The 22238-nt window shown below is 34.3% G+C and overlaps 1 protein-coding gene and 1 long non-coding RNA gene across 2 annotated transcripts in view; one reads left to right on the plus strand and one right to left on the minus strand.

The window, feature by feature from the left end:
• Positions 1 to 22238, plus strand: part of LOC123665587 — a 160973-nt gene that overhangs the window by 6924 nt on the left and 131811 nt on the right. The gene's annotated exons all lie outside the window — the stretch shown is intronic.
• Positions 875 to 20753, minus strand: LOC123665589. The gene is made up of 3 exons (XR_006745077.1): positions 20658 to 20753; positions 8188 to 8199; positions 875 to 886 (listed from the first exon to the last, which is right to left on the minus strand). It is a non-coding gene; the product is annotated as an uncharacterized LOC123665589 (long non-coding RNA).

The following is a 22238-nucleotide window of genomic DNA, read 5'->3' on the forward strand; positions in this document are numbered from 1 at the left end:
GCTAGTATTTATTGTATGTTTATTGCATAACAAATATAACAAATCATCATCATCATCATCATCATCATCTTCCTGCCCTTATCCCACTTATGTAGGGTCGGCACAACATGTTTTTCTCTTCCATTCCTCTCTATTATTCGTCACTTCAGTGCTTACTGCTTTCTTTCTCATATCCTCACTCACACAATCCATCCATCGCTTTTTCGGTCTGCCGATCGCTCTTCGTCCTTCGACATTCATCCCTAACATTCTTTTACCGACATAGCGGTCATCCCTCCTCATTACATGCCCATACCACGCTAACCTATTGCTCCTTATTTTCTCTGTCACAGGTGCTACTTTCAAACTTCCCCTTATATACTCATTTCTAATCCGATCTTTCCTCGTTACTCCACACATCCATCTTAGCATAACAAATACAATTATTAAAAAATAAATAAATTTTAAACTAGCCCCCTTAGTTCACAAACGAGAATTTTCTAAAACCTTGTTTTTGCTCACCTGTAAAATAATGATTTTCGACTTGTTTCACTATTCATAGGAAGCACAGAAATATTTATCTGCTTTTAATATAAAACGTGTTTCAAACAAAGTTAAGTTATATTTTAACATAAAAATAATCCCACAACACTCGTGTCGTCATCAAGCTCGCGTTGTTTTTAATTAAGTAAAACGCTCTTTGTATTCAAATGTTCGTTGTTTAGCGTATTTTCCTTTTGCTGCACACTCGGCATTATGTTCAACACGATTACAACAATGTATCGTTTTTATTTTCTTTTTGAATAGAATTTTAATGCAATTTCATTTTTCATTCTTTTAATAAACACACACGGTCGTCTGTTTGAAATGTAAATAGTGGAAGTAACTTACGGTCAGTTTCAATATTCTATCCATCTTTAAATTTGGGCGTACTAAAAGACTATCGAAGTTAAATCTTATCAAAAATACTAATATATATAACACACCACATAAGCGATAAAGCCGTTACATTCTATATATTTGTAATGGTTCGAAATTGTAAATTCTGTTTGTGAGCCGTAGGATCTTAATATGTAAAATAAATAAAGTTTAATTGTTTTTTACTTATTAAAGTAGACATCACGTTATGAATTTATTTTCTAAAGTAAAAGGTGTTAAATTGCCAAAAAGGTATAGAACTGAACCTGAAGTCTTCTCGATACTCTACGTGTAGCATTTCCATCACACTTCACATTCTAAGGTTCTATACCATCTCTAACCCTCATAATGTTTGTAATAATTTAAAAGCCTAACATCACACGAAGGGTCTTTAGGGACAGTACAAATTTAGTCATTTAAATATTAACAGGTACAATTTATTGACTTGATTCTGAATACGCCGTTATTGTAAGTATTATAACATTTCGAGTAGATACGCGGTCGTCTGTTCCCGAGGTAGACATTTTAATGCTTTGTTTTAGGTAGCATTTGACTGATATACCTTTTATATATTTTCTTACATGTTTAATTTTTTTAATGAAATTTAAGTTCGGAATACATAAATAAACATCCTGCTTCTGAGTGGTAACAAAAATCATAATAAAACTTAACTTTCTTAAACAGTGAGTAAAACTGTGGAGTTTCATGCCGATTTTGTGCTGCCGAACCTATACTCCGAATCGGTGATAACTTCACTTTCACCATCATTAATTCAATAAAACATACAATTTTTATTTGTAAAATGACAACCCAAGCCCTTTAGAAGTCTGCTTTGAGAAAGTATTTTTTTTTTTATTTTGAGTTCCAACTGCGCCATAGGAGCAGACTCTCTCTCTTGTCGGTCCCTCATGTCTGAGGATCGTGTCAGCATCAGGGTTGCATCTAGAGCGGATGATGTGCCTCCACCGGTCTCTGTCCATGGCGTCTCTTACGACCGTGTATAACCTAGTGGCAGATGAGTTCTTGACCTGGTCTACCCATCTCATTGGTGAACGACCGCGCGATTTTTTGCCGTCCGTATTCCCAACCACAATCAGTCTCTCCAGATTTTTATCGCCTCTGCGAACCGTGTGGCCGAAGTACGACAAAATACGCCGTCGGCATATGGTGGACAACCTGGACGGAGCAGACTACATAGATACAATATTGCCATGTAAACACAATTTGTTATAAAAATGTAAAGTATAGCAATTTTTTTGAAGAATAATTATATATAGCAGCTCAACTTCTCAACTTCTCGAAAACACTGCTAATCGAGAACTATCCAAACTTTCTACACACGGAGGATTTGTAACTAAGCGTGTAATATTTTGCAATATTATTATTTAAATTGAACCAGCTTTCCACATAGCTATAAATAAGAACGCGTCGAATTATATTTTTAATTAAATATTAAGATGAATAAATGGAAATTCAATTTCAATGCTAATTTCTAATTTAGATTCAATACCGGGAGTTGAGAATTCCATTTCAACGTATTACCGTGTGAGATTAAGGTCGAAATAAAATTAAAATTTTCCTTATATTACAAATTTGTTTGTTTCGGTAATTATGAAATGAAGAGTATTAGGGATTAAAAGATTAATAATATTTTCACATGGAGCAGCCCGACTGAGGTGCCTCGACCTTACAGAAGATCACAGCTAAATAATACTGCTTTCAAGCAGTGTCGTGTTTTTGTGGTTAGGTGGCCAGAGCAGTTAGATCGGGCATAGGGTCTGCAACGTGCTTGCGATAGCTTCAAAAAAATTAAAATAGTTCACACAGAAAAATCCAAAGATGTACTTCGATTATTGTTTTATTTTCCAACACCTACAATGACCTCATTTTGGTCCACACTTATCATTTCTTCTGTGGTCCAGTCAGGTCATTACTGATTCATCATTACAACCTAAACAGTCCACTGCTGGACATAGGCCTCCACAAGTTTACGCCAAAAATAACGTGAACTCATGTGTTTTGCCCATAGTCACCACGCTGGGCAGGCGGGTTGGTGACCGCAGTACTGGCTTTGTCGCACCAAAGACGCTGCTGCCCGTCTTCGGCCTGTGTATTTCAAAGCCAGCAGTAGGATGGTTATCCCGCCATCGGTCGGCTTCTTAAGTTCCGAGATGGTTGTGGAACCTTGTTATCCCTTAGTCGCCTCTTACGACACCCACTTACCGTCTTACTAAAAGTTTCTAATATAGAAGTTAATTCGAGTTTTTTAAACTTTTTACACAATTACATATATACAAATATTAATGTCATTCGGTACATTATCAGAGTATCTCGCATACCCGGTAACAAAGGGTGATTTACAACATGATAAATCTAGGGAGCGATCCACTTTATCATTTTGATTATCCGGAATATTAAATGCTCGGTAATATTGTATGAATTTTATGTTTCATTTGTATTCCATTTTAATTGATTATTTTTGTCCACAATTAGATTTTTTACTGAAGACTATTTAAAATGTTATTCTTCTTTTTTTGTTTTACCTAAATTTTTAGTTATAACTAATTGGCCATGTTTTCTGTAACATTTACCATTGAAATATTATTAAGTGATCGTATATGTAACGTTTGGGTGTCATTTCTGGACTAGCCCATTGGTGCAGTTTGTTGTGACTCCTAGTTCTTGCTCTGGCAGTTGTGAGTGCGATTGACGCCCTGCGTCTGGATGTAATTTTATATTGTGCATTTATTTATATATACAAGAAAGGTGCACCTTTAGCAGCTGATTTGTTACCTAAACCACAGGCATTAAGTTGCCTACATTGGTAACAGACGACTTACGTGTATGTTAAATATATTAATTATTTCATGATTGGACAGTCGCCATTTGTAATCTATCGGCGGCATTGTTGTCCTATAAATGTGATATTTTGTAAGTGAAGAGATAGTTATTATTTAATTATTGTGCTCCTAACGTTATTACTCGATAAGTGGCGTATAAATGATTACTGTTATAACTTAATAAATATAATTAAAAGTGTGTATTGTGAATGAATAAATATAAGTTTGAAGTAAGAAATACGTGTTTTATTAAAGATTTCAATCATCTAAGGATAAACACAAACTACAATATAAAACAATTTATAACATAGAACATAATAACAGTGAGCATACGTTCTGTTTAGAGTTCAGAAACAAACTCTACGACAACGATAAACAATTGCAGAGCAAGCACATGTGTCAAAAGCTGGTCTAGTCACAAAAATGTTTGTGAATTTTTCATTTATTCACGCAAAACCGCGAGCTTACGAGAACGTATAAAAACAATGACGCTAAACAAACAACGGTACAACCTGAAGCAATTTAAAGTGACGAACAAACAAAATACGCGCGATGAATTCGAAAAAGTTATGGCAACGTGAACAATCGCTGTCATTCGTTAAGTAAAAGCGTACGGATGAAGTTTTTATATAATACGAACCGTTATTAGTATATTGTTTTCGTTCATCAGTTTTGTTCACTTCAGCCTATCGCAGTCCACTGCTGGACATAGGCCTTCACAAGTTCGCGCCAAAAATGGCGTGAACTCGGCGTGTTTTGCCCATAGTCAGCACGCTGGGCAGGCGGGTTAGTGACCGCAGGGCTGGCTTTGTCGCACCGAAGACGCTGCTGCCCGTCTTCGGCCTGTGTGTTTCAAAGCCAGCAGTTAGATGGTTATCCCGCCATCGGTCGGCTTTTTAAGTTCCAAGGTGGAAGTGGAACTGTGTTATCCCTTAGTCGCCTCCTACGACACCCACGGGAAGAGAGGAGGTGGCTATATTCTTACTGGCGTAACACACAGCATTAATACGATAATATACATATTCAGAAACAGTTCGTTTTGCCAATTTGAAACAAATTGTTTTCTAAATTTAGCTATTTGTAAACTAACAGTTTTCTGAATATAAGAACCGGGGCTACAGTCCAGACCAACACCACCAACTTTTTCAGTGCTTGGTATTATTTTTTCTTGATCGACTATAACAGATAATGTTGTGAGAAGTTGTGTATACGCATACATAAGAATACTTTCATACATTTCTCGTATAGTTTTTAGGAGAAATTATTTACCAAACCATAGGTAGTATTTGACAAGTTCCATTTTTCTCTAAAGAAATATGATTATTGCTCAGAACGACGTTTATTTATTTATTTATTCTTAATGTACACCAAAATACAGACACATATAAAGAAAGATACAATACAAGATGTACAAAGGCGATCTTATCGCTTAATAGCGATTTCTTCCAGATAACCTTTGGGTACTGGACACGATACAGTAGCAGCGGTTAGAAGTTTTTATTAGGTCAATTCTGTGTTTTTTTAGTTCACTATAAGTTTACTGTTTACTTAGTTCAGTGAGTGGAAACGCCTCAGGTACACCAAAGTCAAGGAGTAGGCTTATTGTTATAAAAATATTGAATACGCTTCAGCCTATAATATCCCACTGCTGGGCATAGGCCTCTTTCTCCATGTAGAAGAATGTAGAAGAAGGACACTGCTCCAATGCGGGTTGACGTATGGTATGGTATGGTTAACACGGGCTGGTTTCCGCAACTCGACGACTTTGCGCCTATTTTGCGTGTGTTGCTTGGGTTGACGTATATATTCCCTACTATGAATAACGATCGCTATCAGGTGTACATGATAACAACCGGGACCGACGGCTTAACGTGATCTCTGATGCAGGTGGGTAGACCCACAAGGGCTAACAACCAGACCGTAAATCAATATTTGTATAAACACAAATATCCACTCCGAGTGGGAATCGACACGCCACACGCACCATTACACCAGAGTTATGTCGAAAAATTATTGAATATCAAAGCCTATTATGCTAATCTCTACTCATATATTATACATCTATGGACAATTAGTATATATGTTTCAATACTCCGTAAACCAAGTGATTGATGCGTTTGGACCGTGTCCAAGAGCATCGCTTCCACTTGCTTCGATATATCATTGATGAACAATGTGCCGCTGAAATAGGCTTTGTTTTATGCTGAGCTAAATTTTGTCATGGTTTGCATACATATAAATATATGATACTAGCTGACCCCGCAAACGTTGTTTTCCCATATATGTAAAATAGATGTGGTATGAAAAATAGATGTGGCCGATTCTCAGATCTACCCGATATGCACACAAAATTCGGTCCAGCCGTTTCGGAGGAGTATGGTAGCTAACATTGTGAGACGATAATTTTATATATAAGATTTTTCACTGAATTTCTTATTTAATCACAATAAAATATAGCCTATGTCACTCTTGAATAGTGTAGCTTTCTGTTAGTGAAAGAATTTTCGTGATCGGATCTGTATTTGCGAAGATTACCCCCTACATAAAACAAAGTTAGAAACTTTACCTCTTTATAATCTATACATATATAAAAGCGAAAGGTCACTCATCACGAAATCTCCGAAACTATAACACCTACGAACTTGAAATTTGGCAGGTAGACTCCTTATAGAACATTGACATTCGCTAAGAACGGATTTTACGAAATTCGACCCCTAAGGGGATAAAACGGGGGTTGGAAGTTTGTATGAAAATCCTATGTTTTTGAAGTAAGAGACTTGAAAATTAAAATATATGCTCTTTATAAGATGAGAAGGTGTCCAAATAATTTATCTTTAGAAATCAACTCCCTTTTGGGGTTAAAACGGGGGATGGTAGGTTGACTCATTCATCACGAAATTTCCGAAACTATAACACCAATAAACTTCAAATTTAGCAGGTAGGCTCCTTATAGATCGTTAACATTCGCTAAGAATGGATTTTACGAAATTCGACCCCTAAGGGGATAAAACGGGGGTTGGAAGTTTGTATGCAAAATCCTATGTTTTTGAAGTAAGAGACTTGAAATTTAAAATGTATGCTCTATAGATGGTGAGAAGGTGTCCAAATAATGTATCTTTAGAAAATAAATTCATTTTGGTGTTACAACGGGGGATGGTTGGTTGACTTAGTCATCACGAAATCTCCGAAACTATAATACCTACAAGCATGAAATTTGGCAGGTAGGCTCCTTATAAGGCTTAAACATCTCTACGAATGGATTTTACAAAACTCAATCCCTAAGGGGGTAAAACAGGGGTTGGTAGTTTGTATGAAAGTCCTATGTTTTTGAAGTAAGAGACTTGAAATTTGAACAAAACTAAACAGAATAAAGAACAAAATAGAATAGAACAGAACAGAATAGAATAGAACAGAATAAGAACAGAACAGAATAGAACAGAACAGAATGGAACAGAACAGAACAGAATAGAACAGAATAGAATAGAACAGAATAAGAACAGAACAGAATAGAACAGAAAAAGAACAGAATAGAACAAAACAGAATAGTACAGAATAGAATAGAACAGAATAGAACAGAATAAGAACAGAATAGAACAGAACAGAATAGAACAGAACAGAATAGAACAGAATAGAACACCATAGAAGAGAATAGAAGAGAACAGAATAGAACAGAATAGAACAGAATAGAATAGAATAGAACAGAATAAGAACAGAACTTGTGGAGGCCTGTGTCCAGCAGTGGACTGTATAGGCTGTAATGATTGGCAGGTAGGATTCTTATAGGACGTAGACATCCCCTAAGAAGGAATTTTACGAAACTCGACCCCTAAGGGGGTAAAACGGGGGTTGGAAGTTTGTATGAAAGTCCTATGTTTTTGAAGTAAGAGACTTGAAATTTAAAATTTATACTCTATAAAGGTGTCCAAATAATGTATTTTTAGAAAACAAATCGAAATTAAAATATTTAACATAAAAATAATTAAGGGTCGAGTTTTGCAAAATCCGTTCTTAGAGGATGTCTGCGTCCTATAAGGAGCCTACCTGCCAAATTTCAAGTTTGTAGGTGTTATAGTCTCGGAGATTTCGTGATGAGTGACCTTTCGGTTTTATATATATATATATATATATATATATATATATATATATATATATATATATATATATAATAGATAGGTCACTGACTCACTCATCACGAGAACTCAAAAACCGCTGGATGATCCATCCATCTAGGATGGACAAAGAAGAAATTTAGCAGGGAGGTAGATTATAGTTAGTAGACGTCCGCTAAGAACGGATTTTGCGATATTCCAGCGCTAAGGGGGTTTAATTGGGGTTGATGGTTTGTATGAGACATATACAGTAGCTATAATTTCGCCTGATAGGTTATTTATACTGCAGCCTGAAAATAAAACTAAAAATGTGGTGTATAGAGAGGTTTTATAAAAATAACTATTAAATTATACTACCTGTGCCTTTTCAAAAGTTACTCAGCGTGATAAGCATTTCAAGTGACTGAAATAAAAAAATAATTTGCGTTAAACATCTTGATCGTAGTCGTAGTCGCGGGCAACAGTTGGTGTATTATAAAACAAAGTCAGAAAAAGTGTATGTGATCGATTTCCTCAAAATCTACTGAACGGCTAAGCCGATTTTGATGAGAGTTTCAGTGGAAGTTTGCCGGGAAAACTTTGTGACACACTGATTTCAACGCGGGCGAGGCCGCGGGCACAGCTAGTATTAGTATAGATGTAATAATAACAAAAAATATATTTAGAACTGTAAAATAGTTTGTAGATATTTTATTAAGTTGATTAAAATAAACTATTAATAAACTACATGACAAACATTTGTATTGGCCATACAGGTGTTTGCCGTGGTCTGGGTGTTTGTGCAGTCCTTGTGGGACTCCCCACCGTGCATCGGAGAGCACGTTAAACTGTCGGTCCCGGCTGTTATCAAGTACACCTGATAGCGATCGTTACTCATAGTAGGGAATATATCCGCCAACCCGCATTGGAGCAGCGTGGTGGATTAAGCTCTGATCCTTCTCCTACATGGGGAAAGAGGCCTATGTTCAATAGTGGGATATTACAGGCTGAAGCGAAGCGATTTATAAACCTGAAACTAGTCAATTCATCGACTTATTAATGATTTTGTCATGTCTTGTGAATCCTTAATTAGATCTGACCAATTCAGAATTCAAAAAGCCTCACTTTGAATTCTGATTTGAATTAATATAAAAATTATATTTAATACGTAATCACGCTTAATGGGATGTAGGTAGTTTAATGATTGCGGATAAAAGGTTATTATACATTTTATTCGATAACCCATTCGTTGTCCGGGCGCTAGCAATAAAATCACTTCAAATTAAAACTTCACCCGGATTAAATGGTCCGAATATATTTGAAACCGGCTAACGAAGTTACGTTTTTAGTGATATGAGAAAAATTCTTGTAATGTTTTGAAACGAAAAATATATTTTTTTAGTGATTAATTTTTTTGGTTATGTTCATAATTAAATAATATCTAGTAAAATGTCGTGTCCGTTTTAGAAAACAATTCGCGGTGCAATGTTCATTTTGTATTCGCTTTTAAAGGACTTTGAGTAGTCTTTGTAGACGTATTTAGGGAAGACAGACTTGAGGTCTTAAACGATTGTTTATTATAAATCGCCCGCCAAAAGTTGAACCTAATCTTACATTTAACTTATCAAAGAGCCAGTAAAAAATGTCATCTACTATAGATAATTTTTATTTATTTATACTTTATTGTACACCACAACTACATTTTAAAAATTCTACATATTTTAAGACAGTTAAGAAGCTGGCTGTGAAGTACAAATGGCGGACTTATATAGACGATTTAGCCATTTCTTCCAGACAACCCAAATAAATTGTTTGCTATATACCTATAGAAAAAAAAAATATTTATCGGAGCTAGTCACAAATATGGCTTCTATTTTCATGTGCGCGCGACACATTTATAAAAAAATGATATATGATAAAGAATACGGTCTAAAATGTTAAATTTTGTATGATTAACATTATAAAATCCACTGATATACTAAATATATGACGACGCGTTGGCGCAACGGTTACAGCACTGGTTTGTGGCTGTTGCACATGAGAAACATTTGTATTGGCCATACAGATTTTTCACTTGTACTGGGTATTTGTGCAGTCCTTGTGGGTCTCCCCAGCGTGCCTCGGAGAGCACGTTGAGCTTTCGGTCCCGGTTGTTATTATGTACACCTGTAGATAGCGATTGTTACTGAGAGTAGGGAAATATCCGTCAACCCGCATTGGAGCAGCGTGGTGGATTAAGCTCTGATCCTTCTCCTACATGGGCAAAGAGGCCACGCCCAGCAGTGGAACATTAATGCTGAAGCTATACTAAATAATAATATTTTATATTATTTAAATATATACATACATAGTTCAATCAAAAATCCCTCATATGTACATCATAATATATCACATATAACAAAACCCTCAACAGTCTACAAACAGTTAACTTCTCGTTTTCGAATTTTTTTTCACCATTTACCTTTCAGATAAGAATTATCGCGTAATACCCGGGTAGGTAATAAATTTACATGTCATTCAAATAGCCTTTTAAAACCCAATTAACAACACTATATCCGGCTTTATTGGTGCAAGTAATTTATGTTGCTGTCTGTATGCGGGACGAGCGTACAAACCTTCATTACCCCTTGAATTATGTGCCGCATGTGAATCGAGAACGTTGAACATCTATCAACTGTGGGGTGAATGCAACGATTACCGACACGGTTGAAATTACCCGGCTATTTTTAACCGGTTCGATTTATAGATGTGTACGACGGTGATGAAGTAAATTAAATCGTATTTATTAGGAACTGTTTGTAAGTTATATATATATATAATTTAGTAAAATAATATTAAGAGCCATTTCACAATTTTACGCTCTGCAAGTTTAGGTAAATTTGGTCGCATCGCGCGAGTCGTACGAGCCGCGCGATCTTTGTGCTAGTACGTATAGTGTGATGTATAATAAAAATTATAACTATGGTATAAAATGTTTTTTACATAATTAATTTGTTAAAAATTTCAAGTATGTTATATAACAACAGTCAATAAATTTAAAATAAAATTTAAAAAAATCAATTTTATGAAACAATTTTTTTTAAATTGATTTAGTTTTTTCAGTTTACGAATGAATCTAATATTTACGATATGAATAAAAAAGCATTTAATGACATCGACACCGACAAACATATTAATTAACAAATAACAAGACAAACAGATTGAAATGCCTATTTGTATTGATAGTGTGAGAAAAGAAAATTAAATTATACATTTGTTTACAGAAATTATCATTATATTATTTTACAGTCATTTTCGTAATATGTTTATTTTATTTATATTTTATTATGAAAGTATCAAATGCGTTTTATCCGCTATAACAACAGGCGCTTGGCGCGTGTGAGCGAAAGAGACGGCTGCGCAGAATTTGGCGTGGACCTTACCTCTAAGAGCGCTAGCGCTCGACTGATTTACCGGGCTTGATGCGTGGCAATATATACTATCTTTTTATTGTTTAATATAAAATGTATTAAAAATAATTACATCTTTTAATTTTTTTTTTTTTGTATTCCTTAATGATGTAAGTTTACTTTGATGAAGATAGTTCGTTAAAATTTCTTAGTTTTCTAAGAGAAATATCGCTTTTAAAATTGTACTTATTTGGAAAATATTCGTAACTTTAAATTTTTTTTATCGTTTAATAGAGATACAAATGGAATAAAAATCTATGATAGTGGACAACAAAATTATATTCCACATATTATGATATTTTTTTAAAACGGTTTCAACGTAGAGGTTATTGAAAAGTAGGACTTCAAAGTATACATTGCGACCGTTTACCCAGGGAGGAGGCTGATGAAAAGGTTAATAATTTTATACACATAATATAAATCAAAATTCTGATCTGACTATGGACTACAACAAAGGTTGCTCTATTATATTTCAAGAATATAAATTACATTATTGCATCCAACACTGAGATTAACGACGTCAAAATATTACAATTTCGCGGATTGTTACCGATTTTTGTGAAATGGCTCTTAACAAATTACTTTTGGTTGTAAAGCTACTTTGTACCTAAGCGACTACAATTTTAGGTAAATTTTATTTAATTTTTATACGCATTTTTAGTGATAACTCAAAAAGCGCTCCTCAGACCTTGATAAAATTTAAATAAAGCCACCATGACAGGCACTATTATCTATTAGGAATAAGAATCATCAAAATCGGTACACCCAGTAAAAGATTATGTGAATACATAAAAAAAAACGACAGTCATATTGAGAACCTTCTCCTTTTTTGAAGTCGGTTAAAATTTAATTAAAATTTAGGTTAGTATATGAGGCTCAATTAACTGATTTACCGTTGCATACAAATTGTGTATGTATTTAATTTGTTTTTATCAAATATTAATAATTATTTTTCATAGAAAACTGCGGTCTATAATCTATATTTTAATATGTATATATTAATACGTGAAGCAAAAACTTTGTACCCCTTTTTACGAAACTTGCGCGGACGGAGAAGTATGAAATTTCGCACACTTACAGTTTATATAGAGAAAGAGTGCAGATGGCTAATATTTCTTTAAAATTATGCATAAAAATATATTAAATGAATAAAAAAAAAACATGACACATAACCATTTATTTGACACACACACACACACACACACACACACACATGCATATATTCTCTTTTGTTTATTATTGTAAAAGTAAAATATGACAACAGAACCTTAATAATTTTCGAACTATTAATTTAAATTAATTATGGTTGAATTTCGACCACTAGTTAACCACTACTTTAAATAAATAAATAAAGACATTTAACGACCCCCCACAAGAATTTACTCCTATCGGACACTGGAATAGCACAATGCACAAGTAGAAACGCTCTAACCACGGAACACACTTGTATTAACCACACACTTGATCGAAACCGCGACCGCTAACACAATCAACCAGTGTTGTGATCGCTGCATCAACTCGTTGTCAAATAATACTGAAATTACAAGTAAAAACAAAATTATATTAACTTGTGTTGACGACAGGTTTTATTACAACGACTACAATTCTCAACAATTTTCTTTTCGGGTGCAATTTGGATCGTAAAAGATTCGATCGTAAAAGTTGTAGTAATTTTGTTAAGCTTAACCTTCTGTTTGATTCATTATATGCTATATTGTAATGTATCATAGATGTAACAACTGCTAGCAAACCTTAATAAATAAATAAATAAATTCCTTAGTTAAATCCCAGTGGCGTAGCGACGAGGGGGAGGCAAGAGGGGCGCCATACTCCGGGCGCTACTCACAGAGGCGCGACAAATGATCCGCAAAACAAAAAAAAAAAAAAAAAAATTTGGACATATTATATTGTTTTCGAATTTCGCTAAAAAGGTGTTGTGCCCCGGGTGCGAGTTAAGCTCACTACGTTAATGTTAAGTCTATAAAGTTTTTGCGTATATAACTGAACTTGATAATTCTGATTCTTTGAAAGCATTACTTGCTGTAGATAACATTAAAATTAAAAACAATATTATTACTTGTACATTAGGAAACTGTACAATATTGTATACTTTAACGCTTCAGCCTGTAATATCCCAGTGTTGGGCATAGGCCTCTTTCCCCATCTAGGAGAAGTATCAGAGCTTAATCCACCACGCAGCTCCAATGCGGGTTGCATACGTTACAAAAATATAATTTTAGAAATCTCTTTCTTAGATCTTGATTTAAGCGTCTTCTGAAATACTAACAAAAGAAATCTTCATTTTTATAATGACTTATGAAGTAGTTTCCCTAAATAGCTGCGTTTACCAGAAGCAGCCGGTTATCCGGTTCCGAGATTTATTCTACAACCGGTTCTGGATACACGCCAAGGAATTGCAAGCCGGGTAATACGTTGCACTACGACTTAACCGGGTCACTGAGCCCGAGACGGGTAAAATTTTTAATGGCGCATTATAGAAAACAGTTCACGTTCAAATTGGCAATCTTCGTTGTTGAAATATCGTTGTGTATTTGTTTCGTGAAGAATTTTGAGTAGAAAGGTTTTATGTTTCGTTTTTAATTTTACAACAACGTAAAACAACAATAATTGTTTGTTGAGTGTTGTTTATAACTTCAAAGATCACTTAGAAATATTTACGAATTACCCCTGCAGGTTACGTTTCTTTAACTGTTAAGTAATATACTAATAACTGAGGTAGGGTACAGCAGCAAAAATCACGCTAAAAATCTGGAGCAGTATTATTTGGCTGCGATCTTCTGTAAGGTTGAGGTTCTTTTCTAGTTGTGCTTCACATTTTGAAACATATATTTCCTGCTGCGCCCTAGCTTGTGAAAAGATTTTCATCAACTGTACAATTAAACTGAGGTAGGGCACAGCAGGAATTTCCTGCTCAAAATATGGAGCAGCCCGACTGGGGTAGTACCTCGACCTTACAGAAGACCACAGCTAAATAATACTGTTTTCAAGCAGTATTGTGTTCCTGTTGGTGAGTAAGGTGACCAGAGCTCCTGGGGGGATTGGGGATTGGGACGGCAACGCGCTTGCGATGCTTCTAGTGTTGCAGACGTCTATAAGCTACGGTAATTGCTTACCATCAGGTGAGCCGTACGCTTGTTTGCCGACCTAGTGACATAAAAAAAAATACCGATGTAAAATGACGAATAAGACAGCCCGTTAAAAGCCTCTTACAAAAGTTTTATCTGAGTTTTTTAGTTAATTACGAGCGGTTGAACCCGCCGTTCTTTATGGTAACTTGGTCTCAGTTTAATGTTTATATCTTATCTTATTTCTGGGTAATGTAGCTGTTTATTGGTTAAAGGCTTGTTATAATTAGGTTTATAGCTTAAACTCATTGTGTCCGTGTGTGTGTTCAAAGCGTTAATTTGAGAAAAAATAAATAAATAAATATTTATACAATACACACACGGTCGTCGGTTCCTAAAGTAAGCAACTTAATGCTTGTGTTACTGGTAACAGCCGAATGGTATAGCTACATATATATTTTTTTTTTTCGATAAACATACTGATAAATAATACATATTATATAAATATATAAATAAATATTTATATTACACCCAGACTCGGGGTGGGAATCGAACCCACAACCCTCGGAGCAGAAAGCAGAATAGTTTATACTTTATAGCTTTCTTGGTAAATAGGCTATCCAACACAATAGTAACTTTATCAATTCGAATCAGTAGTTCCTGAGACTAGTGCGTTTAAACAATCACATAAAAAAACTTTTTAGTTTATATTCTAATACATAAAATGCTCGTGTTGCATCCAAAAGGGCTGGACCGATATTTATGAAATTTTGTGTGCATATTGGGTAGGTCTGAGAGTCAGTCGTAAACTATTTTTAAACCCCTAAGTTATAAGAGAGGCGCACCCCAAAAATATTTTATTTTTGATTTTTTTGGCAATTATTTTTTATTGCGATTTGGTATTGAAAAATAGATACAACCTTAACATTTCACCCTCATCATATATTTTAAAATTTAATGATGACATTTAATGTTAATACCTTTTTTTCAAAAATGTACCTATAAATTAAAAAAAAATGTGTGTACCTACACAACACCTATACAACACATTTTACCTACATTAAAAGAGAAATGTTTCGATGTAAATTTACATAATTTCATAGTATTGTGATGGAAAGTAAAATAACGTATATATTTCTGTAACTGAAAATCAATTACTGTTCCCTGTTGTTTAGTAGGGTTGTCACTTTTTACACCAATTACCTGTAACCCGTTTTCTTTTCATAAGTTTTTTCTAACTTAAAGTGTGTATAGATAAATTGGTAAACGAAACAATATACTATCACAAATATTTATTATACATAATAAAAAATATTTATTATATTTTGATATACACACTACACATTGATTTTAGTTTCAATCACTCAATCAATCAATCACAGTAGCCTTTCGCAGTGCACTACTGGACATAGGCCTCCACAAGTTCACAGCTTTCAGGCCTTCACAGTTCACGCCGAAAATGGCGTGAACTCATGTGTTTTGCTCATAATCACCACGCTGGGCAGGCGGGTTGGTGACCGCAGGGCTGACTTTGTCGCACCGAAGACGCTACTGCCCGTCTTCGGCCTGTGTATTTCAAAGCCAGCAGTTGGATGCTTATCCCGCAAACGTTTGGCTTTTTAAGTTCCAAGGTAGTAGTGGAACTGCGTTATCCCTTAGTCGCCTCTTACGACACCCACCATGATTTTAGTTTGTTTTATTTAAATTCATAAGTCCCTTGAAATCGGTACTTATAGTAAGGCTTTTGATACTTAAAATAATATCGCAAGTAAAGCCTTAAAATATTAATGATAGGCTTACATTAATTTGCATTTGTATCATTCCTATACTTTCATTTTCGACAACCCTAAAATAATACCTGTGCCGTAAACTACATTTACAACTATGTCAGCTTAAAGCTGTAAATAACGTCACAGTAAATTAGGCTTTATATTCAATTCGGTAAGACCTACGATCGAATACATTTGTGGATTAATTAGTAGTTGATATGACCACATATATGGGTGCCAATGGAAAATGAACTTTCTTCCCTTGTACTAGAACCTCTGGAAAGGTCGTGGTCAAACAGGTCTATGCAAGTAACATTTGATTATGAACTTTGTGTAATTGTTATAAAGTTTATTATTTATTATACATACATGTGTTAGCTAAAAGACTGCTGCTTCAAGCGAGGAGCTGATGCATCCTTTTATCCGGTTATATCTCCTTAGATCCGGTTTTCTACCGGTTTACGGAATCTTCTCGAAATAAAATTTTTAAATGACTTTTATTGATTGAATTATTTATTTAACCGACTTCCAAAAAAGGAGGAAGTTTTTAGTTCGATTGATTTTTATATATATGCTATCTCTGAACTTTTCTCTGGGTGGACCGTTTCCGATGATTTTTTTTATCGAAAGATGGTGCGTGTCATGTGGTTTTAAGTCTAAAAGAGACCGATTACAGTTGGGAGATGGTAAGTGGCAGAAAACATAATAAAATGGTTTTTGTAATATTAAATTATTACTTTATCTGTTAGATGTCTCTATTTACAACCTGTAAATCCAAAATATATAGTTTATTGCTTGATATGAAACAAACCCTAAGACCTTGTGTCCTGCTGATGATGCCTATCAGTAACTCATGCACTGGATAAACTTTATCAACCACCTGTCAAACAGGCCCTAAATAACATAACTGCTAGATATTGTTATACGTAACATACTAAACATGTCAATTTCCTGCAACTAACACGTAGTTTACTTGTCCTTCCTGCTATCAATTATAATTACCAAATCGTGGTTGCGCTGTGTGTGATCAGTAACCGACAAAAAAAAAATATTCATTTTTCCATTTTTTTTTTCATTAAAATTAACGTCCGCAGGCTCTAAATTATCGATGCCATTTATTAAGCATCGTGTATTACACTTATCCTACACTATTTATTACATGATTATTAATTAAAATTTGGAATGCCCTTCCGGCTTCCATTTTCCCAACTAATTATAACTTGGGTATCTTCAAATCAAGAGTGAATAGGTATCTTCTAGGCTAGCGCGTACCGTCTTAGGCTGCATCTTCACTTACCATCAGGTGAAATCGGAGTCAAGCGCTAGTCCATTTATTTAAAAACAAATTAAAACTGCAGATCGATAATGTAAGTCCTTAGCAAAGCTAGGACATGGTGGGACCATGACATTTTGTTCACTAGAACAATGTCTTAATTTCTTGTCTGTATCTAATACCTTTAAACGAGCAATTCTTGTATAAATAAATTAAATATAATGAAATTTAGTATGCAAGGGGTTTAGGGGGCGATAGATCGATCTAACTAGGATTTATTTTTAGTAAATGTCATTTATCTGTGAATTCATGCAATAAAATAAATGGCTAAAATATTATTAGAATACGAAGGTAAATTTTACTATCATTTTTATTGTTATAATAGCTCAGGTGAGAAATCGGGCAGTCGCAATACGAGAAGATCCCGGTTCAGCTGTACTCGGTTCAGTAAGGGTCGGCAACGTATTTGTAATACTCCTCGTACTGCCGGCGTCCATGAGCTACGGTATTCGCTTTAAATCAGGTTGAACTTTACAGTTCTTTACTTCCGTACTGGTATTAAAAAAAAAGATTAAACTTTTTGTTGATTAGTCGACCTGCAACTTATAAACTGTAAAGAGATTTACGATACAGGTATAATGTGGTGAATAACAATGTTGTTCCTTGACTTATCCGAATTCCGCGTGTTTAAAAGCACACAAGTTTGTTTCAACACCGCCACAATCATGTCTCAACGCAAACTTTGTTCCTAACGCCCAATTAGTTATTATTATTGTACTAAATCTTCCAGAATATTCTAATTGAACAAGCGGTAATTATTTTTGTTTAACCTACCGTTTTATTTAAATTAATTATAAAAGAATTGGTGTGGATGGATATAACTAATTTTATTATAGTTTTTTAAATAGTATTTTCGAAGTTTCTTGCCGATTCTTCTCTGCAAAATCTACATTCTGAATCGGGATTAGCTTCACTTTTAACTACAACCTATACTTATGATATTACAAAGTTGAAAATCTCAGAAATAACTGCTTTTATTTGTTTTATTATTTTATGTAAGATAGTCTTTCCCGAGGGAGTCTATATCTGGGCTATATAATATTTTAGAACCTCTTTTTGCTCAAATTAACGCAATACCACGGGAATACAGCTAGTTAATTTATAAGAAACGAAATAATTTTCATTTGAAATTCATTGAATATAATTTCATTCAAAGTGCTTTTGATGCCTACTTGATTGAAGTCATTTTTGATTTTGACTTTGATTGAATTTGTAATCTCGGCCACACAGATCAATCTCCTCCGTCTTTCCCATTCTACTTGACATTGGCGAAATCAGCTGCGGATTTTTTTTAATGAATGAGCTTTTTAATTAATAATTATTGAAAAATTCGAAAATTATTTTAGGTATATAGAAAGTGTCAAGTAATTTCTGTAATTTTTAGTTGATATGAAATTACAAATAACACGGCTCACTTCTCTGGAAAAAATCCTCTTTCGCCATTTGCACAAATGAATATGGTAAATATATATACTAAACTAAAATACAGGGACTAAGTTACTTTTAAACCCAGTGGATAGGACACACTAAACCAGGTGGATAGGACGCATAAGTATTATTCAAGAGATATCGGATAAGTTTTAAAATAGTCTGAATTTTCAAGTCAAGTAAAGCTTATGCAGCAATTCTGTCTCATTAATTTCAAATATTATTTTTACTGAAAACGGTCTTATATTTATAACAACGTAAAGGGAAAACTTCAATAAATAATCTTATATATAAAATTCTGTCACAATGTTAGTTATGAAATTTGTGTGCATATCGGGTAGGTCTGAGAATCGGCCAAAATCTATTTTTCATATATGGCAAAACAATGTTTTGATACAATAAATTGTATATTTCTACTTATGTAGTTTTTCTCTATATATTTATAGCCTCTGAATATAAAAAAAATCCTGCCAAGTCAGAGTCGAAATTTCTGATCTATTTTATAGTAAAATATTAAATTCTTGTTTTAAGGTAGTGTAGTAAGGTCATAGAAGACAGTGGCATTATGGCAAAGTACGGCAAGATGACACGACACGGTGACACGGGCACTATCACTAAAACACGATGAACGGAAAGGGAGTAATATAATTGTGTGTGCACGCAAACGAAAAAAACTGACTTGAGTTACATCGACAAGTAATACAACGAAAAAATAGTCAAGTAAATACGAGTTATCAAAAATTACTCAAAATCTCCGTTTAATTTTAATGTACCATAGCGCAATTTATTACTGTGTTAATTTAGTTGGGTTGAACGACGCCATCTTTTAGCAAGCAGATTTGATTTTTTTGTAGCTTGTATTTGAGCAAGTTGATTAGTAAGATTTTACTTGTACTGTTTAAAGTTTTCGTAAAATATTAGTGTTTATATAAATATTAAATGACATAGAACACAATGTTAGACAAGTTAAAAAATTTGTCCTGAGACCAATCGAAGGATGTTTACTGCTGAAACTTTTCAACATTAGTTGTTCTAGTGATGTAACGCTGTCATTTTTATCGAATAAGTTTTTTATTTATTCAAGTCTTTCTTAAGTTACGTTTTACGTCTAATCACAACAAATCAACTTTAAATTAGGAAGTTGTTGTGGATAGATTTCATATATATATAATTTTTCCCTATACTTATAATTACAACTACTTTATATTAACTGTTTAACTAATTTGTATGAGCGTCGGCGTGAATAAATCAAAGTAGAGATCTTCAGGTGGTCCACACATCTCTTAGAATATGAGAACTAAAAAATTAATGGAAGCGAATAGATTATGCACGTTTTTACCATCCGTAATTGTATGAATGTTCGTTAAATTTACCATATCCACTCACTTGTTGTTACTTGAGACATAATATTCACCCATAAGTGAGTAGGCGACAAAATAACCTTAAAGATGAGTCCATGTATATAAAATTGTAATTCAAGTTTTATAAATATTTGTGTAAAATCCATAATCAATATTTTATTTCAAAGTGTATGTACCATACAAGTGTTAAGAGAGGTTTGGCTCAGTAATAGAAAATTTACGTAATATGTATTATTTTAGTAATAGTAAGGCCACTATCACAACATCATGTAATATAAAAAAACAATTGTGATTTAGACCACAGGACTGAAATTAAACTTCTTAAGCAATAGGCTTGTACTGTGTCTTAGATATACGAAACTAAACTGGCATTGAGAGAAAGAGAGAAAAAAATGTGTGATTACACTTCTCTCTCTTGCTCCGTTCGCCTCACCCGATCACACTTTTCGTAACGCTTTCTTCACGCACTCACCAGCTTAGTCCTCAAGTCAAGCACGCGTAAAGAAGTATAATTAAAAAAATCATATAAATAAAAAACGATATAATCGATAAACGGTTATCGATAATAGAATACCCAACACTAAGATAGAGTCATTAGTGACAGTTGTCAAGTCAAAATAATAGTCTTGTTTGAATTTTAAATTACTAGAGGCATCTGTATAAATTACAAAAGTTGTAAGAGACTTTTCTATAAAGAAGTAAACTTCATAAATATTTGAAAAACCTTAAGGTGTAAAATAAGGCTTTCATTTTTCAAAGTTGGAGTCGACGCCAAACTTATAATTTAAACTAACTTCTGTCCACGACTTTGGCCGCTTGGACTCCACTCCTATTGGTTTTAGCGTGATGATATATAGCCTAAAACCTTCGTCGATAAATGGGCTATCTAAAACTGAAAGAATTTTTCAAACCGGACCAGCAGTTCCTGAGATTAGCGCATTCAAGCAAACAAACAAACTCTTCAGCTTTATAATATTAGTAATTTTCAAACGTGTTATCCTTTGTTTTTTAGATCTTGTCTGAGATACTGTTACTTTTGAAAGGAAAATTATTGACCAACCCACTATGGATTAAGATCCAACTTTTCTCCTATTGTAAGTAGAGACCTTCCAAGAGAGAGTTCATTAAAAGTAGTTCAATTAAGGTAGTGGCACAGCAGGACATCATCATTATCATCATCATCATCATCATCATTTCAGCCTATCACAATCCACTGCTGGACATAGGCCTCCACAAGTTCACGCCAAAAATGGTGTAAACTCATGTGTGTTGCCCATAGTCACCACGCTGGGCAGGCGGGTTGGTGACCGCAGGAGTGGCTTTGTCGCACCGAAGACGCTGCTGCCCGTCAATGGCCTGCGTATTTCATTGCCAGTAGTTGGATGGTTATCCCGCCATCGGTCGGCTTTTTAAGTTCCAATATCCTGCTCAAAATCTAAAGCAACCCGACTAAAGAATTTCTTCGACCTTACAGAAGATCACACACAGCTAAATAATACTGCTTTCAAGCAGCGTTGTGTTCCTGTGGTGAGTAAGGTGACCACAGCTCCTGGGGTGATTGTAATCGCTTACTATCAGGTGAGCCGCACGCTTTTTTGCCGACCTAATTGTATAATAAAGCAATGCCTTGCTAGCTGAAAATATTAAAGAAGCTAAGTATAGAAAAAGGGTGTGAGGGAGGTTATTTGCGGCTAGTAATTAATTTATAAGGTAATTATCTAAAACCTTCCACAAATATACGTAAATTTTTAGCATCTAAACGGACCTTTCTTTGAGAATAATAAATTTAACGACTCACTTTAATCTTTAGAGAGTTACCTTCAAAGCGAATTCGTAACTTCTTTTATGTGTCTCAAACTGGAAAGAAAAAAAAACAAGTTTAAAAAAGTTAGTTCACTTGACTATGACTTTGACAACCTATAAATAAATTTGATCGTACCATATGGCTATAGTCTATAAAATAAATAAAATTGGAGTGTAAGTTTGT

The sequence above is a fragment of the Melitaea cinxia genome, chromosome 24, assembly GCF_905220565.1.
Source record: "Melitaea cinxia chromosome 24, ilMelCinx1.1, whole genome shotgun sequence".
NCBI classification, from domain to species: domain Eukaryota; kingdom Metazoa; phylum Arthropoda; class Insecta; order Lepidoptera; family Nymphalidae; genus Melitaea; species Melitaea cinxia.